This window comes from Telopea speciosissima, chromosome 11 (genome assembly GCF_018873765.1).
Source record: "Telopea speciosissima isolate NSW1024214 ecotype Mountain lineage chromosome 11, Tspe_v1, whole genome shotgun sequence".
NCBI classification, from domain to species: Eukaryota; Viridiplantae; Streptophyta; class Magnoliopsida; order Proteales; family Proteaceae; genus Telopea; species Telopea speciosissima.
The window spans coordinates 32,410,397-32,423,211 of NC_057926.1; positions in this window are offsets into that span (position 1 = coordinate 32,410,397).

Here is a 12,815-nt window from a genome sequence, read left to right on the forward strand (position 1 = left end):
GTTTCTCAAATTCGTCTCCCTCACCTAGATATGGAGGAGATATGGAGGACAGTGTAGGAAATTTTTATTAGTCAATTGACCAACTCTATCTCCATTCAATGGTTTCCGTTATAGGTTTCATTAAATTTAATCCTTTATATTTCATTACTAGGCTTTATTATGGGAGTATTAATCCTTTAGTCTAACTGTCAAGTCTTTATGGGAGATTGACAGATTATGACTATTTAAAGAGGAGAAAGTCCCTCCCCTCATCTACACACAAACAACTCTTTACCCATTGAAAAAATTGCATATACAAGGATTGAGGGAAGAAGTCCTTCTCTTTTTGTTTTGATATTCTTCTCATCAAACGCTACAATGGCTTCATCAAGTTCCGTTGCAACTAATGACTCAACGGTGATCGGTATGTCATTGTATTTTATAATATTATAGTGATTCATTGTATAGGACAAAAATTCAATCGAGAATTATAATATCACTTATTCTCCAATAGTGGCATCAGAGCCAAGGTTATAGCCTTCGTGCTTTAAATCACATTATTGATTTTCTTTCTATGAAACTCCTTTTGCCAAATAATATATATATATTATTAAAGAGGATGTTGAACTGTTTTTTAAATACCAAAGGGTTTTGTAGTTTGTTTCTTTGGATTTGAAATCAATTAATGAAAAAGGGAACTCCAGAATAAATCATCAGATTAATGATGGTTTAATGTATGTTATTTGATTTATTAAATAAAAAGGGATTGGGACATTGGAATCAACCATTAAAGAGGGATTTTGGATTTTATATCAGCTTCTATAAATGGAATTTAGGCTCGATTCTACAGGCAATGATCACCGGCATAATATTCGCTGTACTAATTTGAGTGTTTGTTAGAGATTTGGAACCTAGCCGTCGTGTAGCGCCCCCAAATCCGGGTGAGATATGGGTGCTGGCCCTCGCGGGCCGCCGTGTGATAACGACCGGTCTTCCATCTCACTTACATTTACTTCATTGGCAACGGATAATTAATCACTCAAATATCATTGAATTGCAGTGGAAACTAAGCCTATATCACCTCAATGCACAGCGGAAGTTATTCATTCTAAGTAATTCTGTCAATGACCGAAATCTAAAAAGAACTTCATTCACATAACCATAGTCTAAAAACCTCTTACTTAAGTCATCACACAAAGTGTATTTAGATTTGGATGTTGAAGTTGATAATCTTGACTTTTGAACCATATTCATTAATATATCTACCTATTCAACTATTCAGCTACATGACCCATTCTCCCTTTTTGTTGAAAACCCTATTTGAATGTATTAAATATATATATCTATAATGCATTTATGTATATAAGAATATCTCGAAAACTAAAATTCGGGGTATCACATCCTCCCTCCCTTACAAAAATTTCGTCCTCGAAATTTAAATTATACATACCTTCACGTCTCGTTATCATTTATGTGTTACTCTATACTATTTTGTCATTAAGTCATCCATTCTTGTATAATATACTAGTAGTGTCAATATCTTATGACATTTTTATTTTATTTTTTTTTTTCCAGTTCAGTTCAACTAATTAATCTTAGAAAATCCCTACTATATCGATAGTTTATGCATTTATTTTTGAGGTTCAAAGTAATCCTTATATAAGTGCTTCAATCTCTAATGTATATTCATTATTCTGTTGACTATTCCATTTTGTCCCATTATGTTCTGTGTTATTTTGTTTTGTTCTTTACATATTCCTAAGTCAAAAGTCCTAGACCTTTAGACATTTATTCTTGATACTGCTGTTCCATATCAAATCGTAAACCATCCTCAATACTCATATCTCATCATTGAACCTTGCTTTGATACCATAGACTCTAGGTCAGCTACCCTATTTCTAATCACTAGTTTTGACTCTTTTAGATCTCCATCATCAACCTTTATAATTTTAAATCTTCAAAAAGCCGCTCTGATACCATATTGTAGCGCCCCCAAATCCGGGTGAGATATGGGTGCTGCCCCTCGCGGGCCGCCGTGTGATAACGACCGGTCTTCCATCTCACTTACATTTAATTCATTGGCAGCGGATAATTAATCACTCAAATATCATTGAATTGCAGTGGAAACTAAGCCTATATCACCTCAATGCACAGCGGAAGTTATTCATTCTAAGTAATTCTGTCAATGACCGAAATCTAAAAAGAACTTCAATGCTAAAGAGAAGTGTATTTAGATTTGGATGTTGAAGTTGATAATCTTGACTTTTGAACCATATTCATTAATATATCTACCTATTCATCTATTTAGCTACATGACCCATTCTCCCTTTTTGTTGAAAACCCTATTTGAATGTATTAAATATATATATCTATAATGCATTTATGTATATAAGAATATCTCGAAAACTAAAATTCGGGGTATCACACGTCGTGTCATGTGACTGTCATTACGGTTCTGTTTTGTTCTTAGCTGTCCTAAGGTTGAATAAATGTTCATAATGGGTATTATACAATTATATTATTATTATTTTAATATCTTTGTTGGGCATTTCTTTAATAAAAGAAGTCATGGGCTTATGCCCCATGTGATGGTTTTAATTGAAGAAATGGACCCTAATTTATTGTGTATTGATCCATTAAGATTGCCCATGAACTGACCACATGGTCCGATAATTGAACCAACCAAATAAAATAGAAAAAAAAAATTAATTTGTTTAAGTTTCTGGAATTAATTTCTACTTATAGTTATTTCTGTTTTTTATTTATGTTTATAGACAGAAAATGTTTTGATTAAATTTATTTTTGTTTCTTTTTTGTTTATATTATAAATAGAAATTGGTTTGTTTCTGTTTATGAATTCTATTATGTGTATTATGAATTCTATTCTTGTTTATTTATATTTCTAAAAAACAAATTAACATGTTCTATTTCTATTAGTTTCTGTTTATTTCTGATTATTAGTTACAGAAATTATTAGCATCAGAAACTTGTTATTAGTAATAGAAACAAAACCATTAGCTACGAAAATTAATGTATGACAGAATTATTACATAACCGCTTCCGCTATCATTCTGTCTTCATTTTAAACCCGATTATAATTTCGTCTTCTCTTATGTTTGTTATTTTAGGAGAACCTTAAGATAAAAAAAAATATATATATATATTAATGAACTTAGTTGTATTAGTTTTGAAAAAATAAATTAATAAATTATTGATGTCATATATGACTAGATGTTGGGATTTTCAAGGATTAAAAAAAAAAATGATCTGATTGCCGCCGAAGCGAATCGGTCATGAAAATTCAAGGTAATTGAACTTGAAATAACTGAACCAACCATCATTAATGAAAAGACATCATAATAAGCCAATTTAGGATATAAGTGTTTATCACATAGTCGAGTTGGATGGAAGTATTATTATGTTGTGCAAAGTGTAATCATACTACGAGGAAGATCCATGTTGCACCTCACCAGGTGCATCACACTAATCACTCTGGGATAGTATGATGGCTGCTCCCTGCACTACTTTCTACAAACACACATCTTTATTTACCTAATTTAAGTCATCTCAAATATAATGCAACTAGTTTAGGGTATTAAGTCATGTAATTTAGATTGAATGGAGTATCCAAAGGTACACGTTTCATCATGGTTGTGATGACCATAACTGTTAACCCTAGACATAAATGTAACAACATTAAATTAAAGGTAAAATAGGGCATTATGATAAATCATTAGTCTCATAGTTGGGTTGGAATGGGAGTGTCCAAAGGCACACATCTCTGCTTGACTATGTAGATAGATTTTTAGCTCTAAGAGCTGACTTCCAACACCCATCGAGTGAACCAATAGCCTGTTACATTCTCAATCCCGAAGGATAGATTGTAATGATGCATTAGGTTGCTCCCTCTAGAATTATAGCTCTAGTATTATTGAAATTCAAAGCATTATAGATAAGTAAGCATGTATTTCTGTTTCTTTTTAATAGGACCATCTCCTATGGCTGTACCTAATTTTGTCCATATCCTCACTGGCTCAAACTATTCGGATTGGGAAGAGGATTTGATATACTACCTGACTGCTGTTAGTCATGATTATTGCTTTCGCACTGAGAAGCCAGCTGATCTTACTGATAAGAGTACACCGACTGAGATAACTCTTCATGAGAAGTGGACCTGATCAAACCAGTTGTGCCTCTTGTTCATTAAGAAGACTATTGGCAAGACTATCAAAGGTTCAATCCCTACTTCTGATGATGCAAAGACCTATTTGGCCTCTATTGAAAGGCGATTTTTTTCAGCAGACAAATCTCTTGACAGCACTCTTATATCCAAATTAGTCAACATGAAATACAATGGCAGTAGTGGCATAGGGGATCACATCTATGAGATGGCAAACTTGCACAACTGGACAAGTTGGACCAGAAACTGAATGAACATTTCCTTGTTGGGTTGATCCTTTAATCTTTTCCTTCTAAGTTTGAACCATTCATGATCCATTACAACACTAACAAAGATGAGTGGGATCTGAATCAGCTTCAGAGCAAGTGTGTTCAGGAGGAGCAGAGACTGAAGCAAGTAGGAGGGCAAGTGGCAAACTTAGTGTCACGTAAGCGTAAGAGAGGAAAGAAGAGCAACAGTGCATCAAAGAAGAAGACCGACAATCCACAGGAGCGGAACAAGGAAAAGTCTGACAAGATGAAGTGCTTCTTCTGTAAGAAGATTGGACACCTTCGAAAGGACTGTCAGAAGCATTGAGCATAGTTTGAAAAGAAGGGTAATGATTCTATCCTAGTTTGTTTTCAGACCAATCTTGTTGATGTTCCTTGTAATACATGGTGGATTGATTCTGGTGCAACTGTGCATATTACGAATTCTGTACAGAGATACCTTTCAACCCGGAGCCCAAGTCCCAGTGAGAGTGTCGTCTACATGGGAAATCGGTTGGAGTCTGAAGTTCAAGCGATCGGCACTTACAGACTCATTATGGATACTAGATACCAGCTCGACTTATCGGACACCCTTTATGCCCCCTCTATTTCCAGAATTCTTGTTTCTTTGTCTAAACTTGATGTTGAGGGTTTTGACTTTCTATTTGGGAACAATATTTTAAAAGTTTATAAAGATAATAATCTAGTATTTACTGGATATTTATGCGATGGTCTTTATAGATTTAATTTGGACTCTGATTATGAAAGCTCTTTGCTTACCCTGCATGTGAATGTTGGAACTAAACGTAAATCCAACAATAATATTTTCTCAATTTTGTGGCACAAACGTCTAGGTCATATCTCCAGACCTAGGATGGAGAGATTAGTGAAGGAAGGTGTATTGCCTAATTTAGACTTCATTGACTTCGGAATTTGTATAGCTTGCATAAAAGGTAAATAATCTAGGACAAATAAAGTTGTTGCCACACGAAGTGATGCACTGATAGAATTAATTCACACAGATATTTGTGGACCATTTGACCCCTACATTACTGGTGAGACTTAGTTCATCACCTTTATTGATGATTACTCACGGTATTGTTACGTCTACTTGTTGAAGGAAAAGTCTGAAAGCATAAATGTCTTCGAGACATTTTGTGTTGAAGTCAAAAACAAGTTGGACAGAAAGATCAAGACCGTGAAATCTGATAGAGGGGGTGAGTATTACGGTAGACATACAAACCTAGGGCAAGTTGAGGGACCATATGCCCGCTTCCTCAAATCGAAGGGGATCACTCCCCAATATACACTTCCTGGTACACCTGAATAGAATGGAGTTGCGGAAAGACGTAATTGTACCCTTAAGGATATGATTCATAGTATGATAAGCAACTCATCGCTGTCTGAGTTTATGTGGGGCAAAGCTTTGAAAACAATTGTGTATATCTCTAATCGGGTTCCCAGTAAGTCAGTTCCTAAAACTCCTTATGAGTTTTGGAAGGGAAAGAAGCCTAGTTTGAGACACTTACATGTATGGTGCTGTCCAGCTGAAGCTAGATTGTATAATCCATATGAAAGAAAACTCGACCCTCGGACCATTAGTTGTTACTTTATTGGTTACTGCCAATGGTCAAAGGGATTTAGATTTTATGCACCTAATCATAGTACCAGGATTGTAGAAACTTCAACTGCTAGATTCTTAGAGGATGGCGACATTAATGGGAGTGATAAACCATGTAATGTGATATTTGAGGAGCTCCGGGTTACACTTTCAGCTCCTGTACATCATGATAGCATTGTTCTTCCACAAGTCATCATTAATGATGATCTTATGGAACAACAAATTACAGAGGATGTACCACTCCATGAAGATGTTGTCACTGAGAACACTGTGGATTTACCTCCACCTTAGCCGAAAGTACAGGATAGACCTCAAAGAGTGAGGAGGTTTGCCATTTCGGATGACTACATAGTGTATCTCTAGGAGTCAGAGTTTGATATAGGAATCAAGGATGACCCTTTAATTTTTTCCCAAGCTATGAATGACAATGATTCTAGTAAATGGGTAGATGCCATGAAAGATGACATGAAGTCAATGAGCGACAATGATGTTTGGGAGCTTGTTGAACTACCTTCAGGGTCTAAAGCAATTGGTTGTAAATGGGTATTTAAGACCAAGCGTGACTCGAAGGGTAAAGTTGAATGACATAAAGCTAGATTAGTCGCGAAGGGTTTCACTCAGAAGAAAGGCATTGATTATCGTAAGACCTTCTCTCCTGTTTCTAAGAAGGACTCACTTAGGATCATTTTAGCATTGGTGGCTCATTATGACCTGGAGCTTCACCAGATGGATGCGAAGACAGCATTCTTGAACGAGGATTTAGAGAAAGAAGTCTACATGAACCAACCAGAAGGTTTTAGGATTCAAGGAAAAGAAAGTCTAGTATGCAAATTAAAGAAATCAATCTATGGACTTAAACAAGCTTCCAAACAGTGGTATTTAAAGTTCAACCACATCATTGTATCTTTTGGATTTGTAGAAAACACTTTTGACAAGTGTATATATCTGAAAGTCAGTGGGAGCAAATTTATATTTTTGGTCCTGTATGTAGATGATATCTTGCTTACCAGTAATGATCTTGGTTTGTTAAAGGATACAAAAACATTTCTCTCTAAGAATTTTGAAATTAAGGATATGGGTTTGGCATCTTACGTTATTGGTATAGAGATATTTCGAGATAGATCTCGCCGACTACTTGGGCTATCACAAAGAATCTACATTGATAAAGTTCTTGAGAGATATGGTATGAAAACCTGCAAACCCAGTGTTGCTCCCGTGATTAAGGGTGATAAGTTTAGTTTGAACTAGTGTCCGCCGAATGATCTGGAGCGAGAACGGATGAAACACATTCCTTATTCTTCAGCTGTGGGAAGTCTTATGTATGCCATGACTTGTACTAGTCCAGATATTAGCTATGCAGTTGGGATGTTAGGCAGATACATCAGTAATCCTGGTATGGATCACTGGGTGGCTGCCAAGAAGGTGATGCGTTATTTACAAAGAACGAAAGATTACATTCTTACTTACAGAGCAACTGATCAGTTGGAAGTGATTGGTTATTCGGACTCTGAATTTTTCGGTTGCCTCGACAGTAGGAAGTCTACGTCTGGTTATGTCTTTCTATTAGCTAGTGGGGCAATTTCTTGGAAGTCCAAGAAACAGACTTGTGTCTCCACTTTCACCATGGAAGCGGAATTCGTGGCATGCTTTGAGGCCACATCAATGGCGATTTGATTGCGGAATTATATCTCAAGGCTTCGGGTTGTCGACTCCATCATGAAACCGCTAAGACTTTACTATGACAACGTCACCGCTATGTACTACTCCAAGAATGACAAGCATTCTAGCAAAGCTAAGCATATTGGAGTGAAGTACAACTTTGTGAAGGAAGCTGTTTAGGAATAGAAGTTATCTGTATCTCATATAAAAACAAGTCTGATGATTGCAGATCCATTGACCAAGGCATTGACGCCTCAGCTCTTTGTAGATCTTGTATTTGATATGGGTCTTACTAGAGTTTGATGTATTGGTCACATTTTGTTATAGACACTTTCTATTATTTAATATGATCATAGTTATGGATCTTCCTGAACATTTCTCATCTCTATCTTTGTGTATACATTTATTGCAATATGAGTGAGATATTATATATATATTTTTTCTTTTGGACCGTTTATTATTTGTTTCCCTACTTAAGGACCTGCTTAGATGGATTTATTGGTGTTGTGATTATGGAAGGGAATATGTCGATATAAATGACATATAACCGCCATGATTCGCATTGATAGGACTATTCATTCAAGTTATTGTGTTGTGTAAGCTTTGTATGAGATATTTTGAAGGGATCCAAGTATTATTATTATGAATTGGGAGATTATAAGTTTGGTCATATGGTCCAAGTGGGAGATTGTAGGAAATTTTTTATTGGCCAATTGACCAACTCCATCCCCATTCAATGGTTCCCGTTATGGGTTCCATTAAACTTGATCCTTTATGTTTCATTACTAGGCTTCATTATGGGAGTATTAATCCTCTAGTCTAACTGTTAAGTCTTTGTGGGAGATTGACAGATTATGACTATTTAAGGAGGAGAAGGTCCCTCCCCTCATCTACGCACAAACAACTCTTTACCCATTGAAAGAATTGCATATAGAAGGATTGAGGGAAGAAATCCTTCTCTTTTTGTTTTGATATTCTTCTCATCAAACGCTGCAATGGCTTCATCAAGTTCCGCCGCAACTAATGACTCGACGGTGAACGGTATGTCATTGTATTTTATAGTATTGTAGTGATTCATTGTATGAGGCAAAGATTCAATCGAGAATTTTAATATTACTTATTCTCCAACAGACAGAAAAAAAACTAGGCTGGTTCTTCCCCTGGCAATTTCACTATTAAGTTTGTATGGAACAATATCCAGTCAAATCAGCCTCAGGTGCCTTGGTATAAGCTATTATGGTCTCCAATTCTACTGCCAACATAACCAGTCATTGGCTGGCGATGGATGCACGGTAAATTTTCAATAGATGAATAATTTAGTAAACGTGGGATTTAATTGGCTTCGAAGTGTCCCCTTTGCACTCATATGCATGTGAAAGTTTCTTTCATATCTTCTTTGTTGATATTTGGAGCAAAATTCTTGGAGTTTTCAATCACTTCTAGCCACACCCTAGCTCTACTCAAGAATCATTTTCTTGGTGGAACCGCAAAGCCTTAGTTACAACAATGAATTACCTTTGGTTTCTGCTTTTAATTCGGATTTCATTCCATATGTAGAAAGAAATGAATAATAGAATATTTGACAATCGAAGTGAGCATGGTTATTTTAGTGAGAGACTATCTTCAGAGATATACAAGACTTCTCTTTGATCCAATCATGCAAGATATCATCAGTTCAAGATCTCATACTGCCCAAGTCTTTGGGTATCAAAATATTCAGCAAAGTGACAGCCTATTCAAGAAATTTTTTGGATCCATCCTCCTTATTCTTGGGATAAGCTAAATGTGGATGGTAGCTCTCTTGGTAATCTTGGACATGCAGGAATTAGTGGCATATTCCATCTCTTCTCTGGGATCCATCTATGCGGGTTTTGTCATTATCTTGGAGTACCAACAAATTTTGTCGCTGAATTCAAGGCAGTACTTCAGGGTCTATTACTTGCTCAAGGGGAAAGGGGTTCAACATATTTGGATCAGAATGTGATTCCAAAGTTGTGGTCCAGAGTATCACCCACCAAAATATCAATTGGAATTTTCTTCAAGATTGGCTACATCTGAAAGATTTTTAATTAACTCAATCTCCTGAAAAATTACACACTACGTTTTAGAGAAGTGAATTCCATAGCTATTAGTCTATCAAAGAGGGCTATACAAATCAGAGTTTCTGAAATATGGGAGGTTACCCCTGATTTCATTCTCTTAGATATTAGATGGGGAATGGAATACCTCCCTAGATTTAGATTTTCCTAATTTGATTTCTTTTGTAAAGTTTGAGTCTTTTCTCTTTTGATGGCCATATCGAAGGTAAAGCATTGATCTAATTTTTTTTGTATTTGTTTCGTGTTGGTATGTCTGGACATTAATCTCATGTACTTCCCTTTTTTTTTTAAATTTAATTCTATTGACCAGTAGATAAAAAAAGGTCTAAGACATCCTCTATTTATAGAAGAGAGATACTCCTTGAAAACAACTATCCAAAAGATCCCAAAAGATATGTCCAGCTGCCCCTACTTCCGTGCACCCCACACACAGCAAGGTGGGAAAGACCATCTTACCCCCGCTCAGGCAGAGTTAAGGCAGTCTTTTCACCACCTTGCTATGCCTGAAGCACACGGCGTAGTACGGCAGCTCGGCAGTACAGGGATCCGACTCAAAAGAAACACTCCAGAACCTCTCCAGCGGTCTTTTCTGGATAGCCAGCCGGTCGTCATCCGACATGAGTGAAAATAACATTGTTCAAAAACTTCAGATGATCAATGTGGGCTTTTACGAATGCATTCGAGGATCATTTAGCTACAAAGTTCTCGGCCAAGTTGGACCTACCTGATATGCAACCTCCCTCAGTGACCTTCTCTGAACCTGCTCTTCAACAAGCTTGCGCTAATCTGCAATACTCCATCATCGGATGGGTGCCAGACATTGTGCACATTTCGGCTTTGGAGGTTAGATAGATGATCAATCGAGCAGGGCATGCTCGTTCCATCAAAGTGGAGGAGATACACCTAGTAGAAGCAGCCACTAACAGGTTCGTGATCAAGCTGTGCTCTGCTCGTAACATGCATGTCCTCTTATTTGCTCAGCCGTGGAACTATCAGGGTCACCTAGTCATAATGCAAAAGTGGAACCCAGATATTCCAACGGAGAAGGTGATTTTTACTATGGCTCGTTTGGGCTCAAATTGAAAAACTCCACTGGAGGTTTTATGGGAATGAAATACTTGCTTCGATTTTCTCCAAGGCAGGTCGATGCCTTGATATTGAATGTCCAACAGACTCCATCAGCTCTTCGAACAATCCGGCGGCAAGACTGATCATTCCACTCTCTCACACAATCATTTCCAAGGTAATTGGGAATCTGGAACAAGGACAATCAACTGAAGTGGCCATTTCCTATGAAAACAGGCCTAGTCTCATTTGCCCAAATTGCAACCAAATGGGTCATCTAGCTGATGACTGCATGTATAAACCACGGGCAGAATACCTGGCTGCTTTAGCCAAAGCTACACAAGAGGCTTTGCTGGAAATAATCCCTAAAGGTGCAATCCCCATCCCCCCCCCCCCCCCCCCCGGCGTCGGGTGAGCCTTCTGACTGAAATCTGTTCAGTCTATGATGAGTTCTTTATAGTATCAGATGAAGGCAACACTGATATTCCAAAAAAGGCTCCCACTGATCCCATTGCTTCTACCAGTCAAACCCCACATTCACAAAAGAAAAAAGTGGATTTGCTTAAAGCTATCATAAGCATTGCACACACATTTGGCATTGAACTCCCTTTCACTTCCAGCAATACAAAACGAATGGTGAATGACTTCATAAGAGCCAACCCTTTGAACCACATAAATACAACCCCAATCAAAACCCCCTCCATGCCATCTCCTTCGAATCCTGCATTTTTCCCAGTGCTCCTTCGTAACCCCATGCATCCCCCCACCAATCCGGCATTTCAGCATTTTCATAAGGATGTTTACAATCTAGTGCAAGGGGGTCCAAATCTTCTTCAAGAAAAGCTCTTTTCCTAGTAAAAATACTAGGAATGCATGGCTTGTTATGGAGAAGTAATTGGTGTTTTCATGTTCGGTTTGTTTCTATTGCAATTAATGAAGTTTGGACTTTGACATTTGTGTATATGAGTTGTCGGGAGCAAATTAGAAGGACACAATTCAGTACTTTACTATCCCTTTCCACCTTTATTAATTCACCATGGATATAAGAATGGGGGTAGATCGTTAACTCATGCATCTATAAAGCCTTTCAATGATTTTGTGAATAAAGCATGCATTTCGGCCATCCACTCTACAGGGTATCATTACACTTGGAATAATGGGCAAGCTGGGATTAAGAGAATTGAAAGCAAACTGGATAGGTTCTTCTCAAATGCGGAATGGTTCAGTAGGTACCCACAAGCTCAGGTTACCTCAGAACTCTTGGCTTCTTCTGATCATAGAGCTATTATCCTACATCCTCAACGAATTGGGCCAAGAAGCATACAACTATTTCGATTTGAAGCACTCTGGTTATTGGAACCTTCTATCATGGATGTGGTTTCACAATCTTGGTTCACCACAACCTTTGTAGGTTCTCCGTCTTACAGAGTTACTCAAAAGCTCTCTAAGTTGCAGCAAACTCTGAGAAGTTGGAATCGAGTGTGTGTAGGAAATATTTTCCAAAATCTGGATAATGCAAAAGAAAGGCTGACTCAGATGTACACAGTGCCGCTCAATCAAAGGAATGATGATTGGTTCACCCTTGAAAAGAAACACATTTCCACTATCAGAAAGCTGGCACATCAAGAAGAGATTCTGTGGCAACAGAAATCCAGACTAAACTGGACTTTGAATGGGGATTGCAATACAAGGTTTTTTCACCTTACCACACTTAAAAGAAGGGCCAAAAACAGGATAAAGTCCATCAATGTGGATGGTATCACAATAACAGAAGAAAGCCAGGTAGGGGCAGCATTCATCAATTATTTTAAGGGTATCTACACCACTGTGAACCCCTTATTGGAAGACTCTTATTTTGATCACATCAGAGGTAGAGTAACGGCAGCTGATAATCTCCCGCTTACAAGAGTAGTCGATGAGGATGAAATATTTTGCACTGTCCGCTCTATGCCAGCAGATAAAGC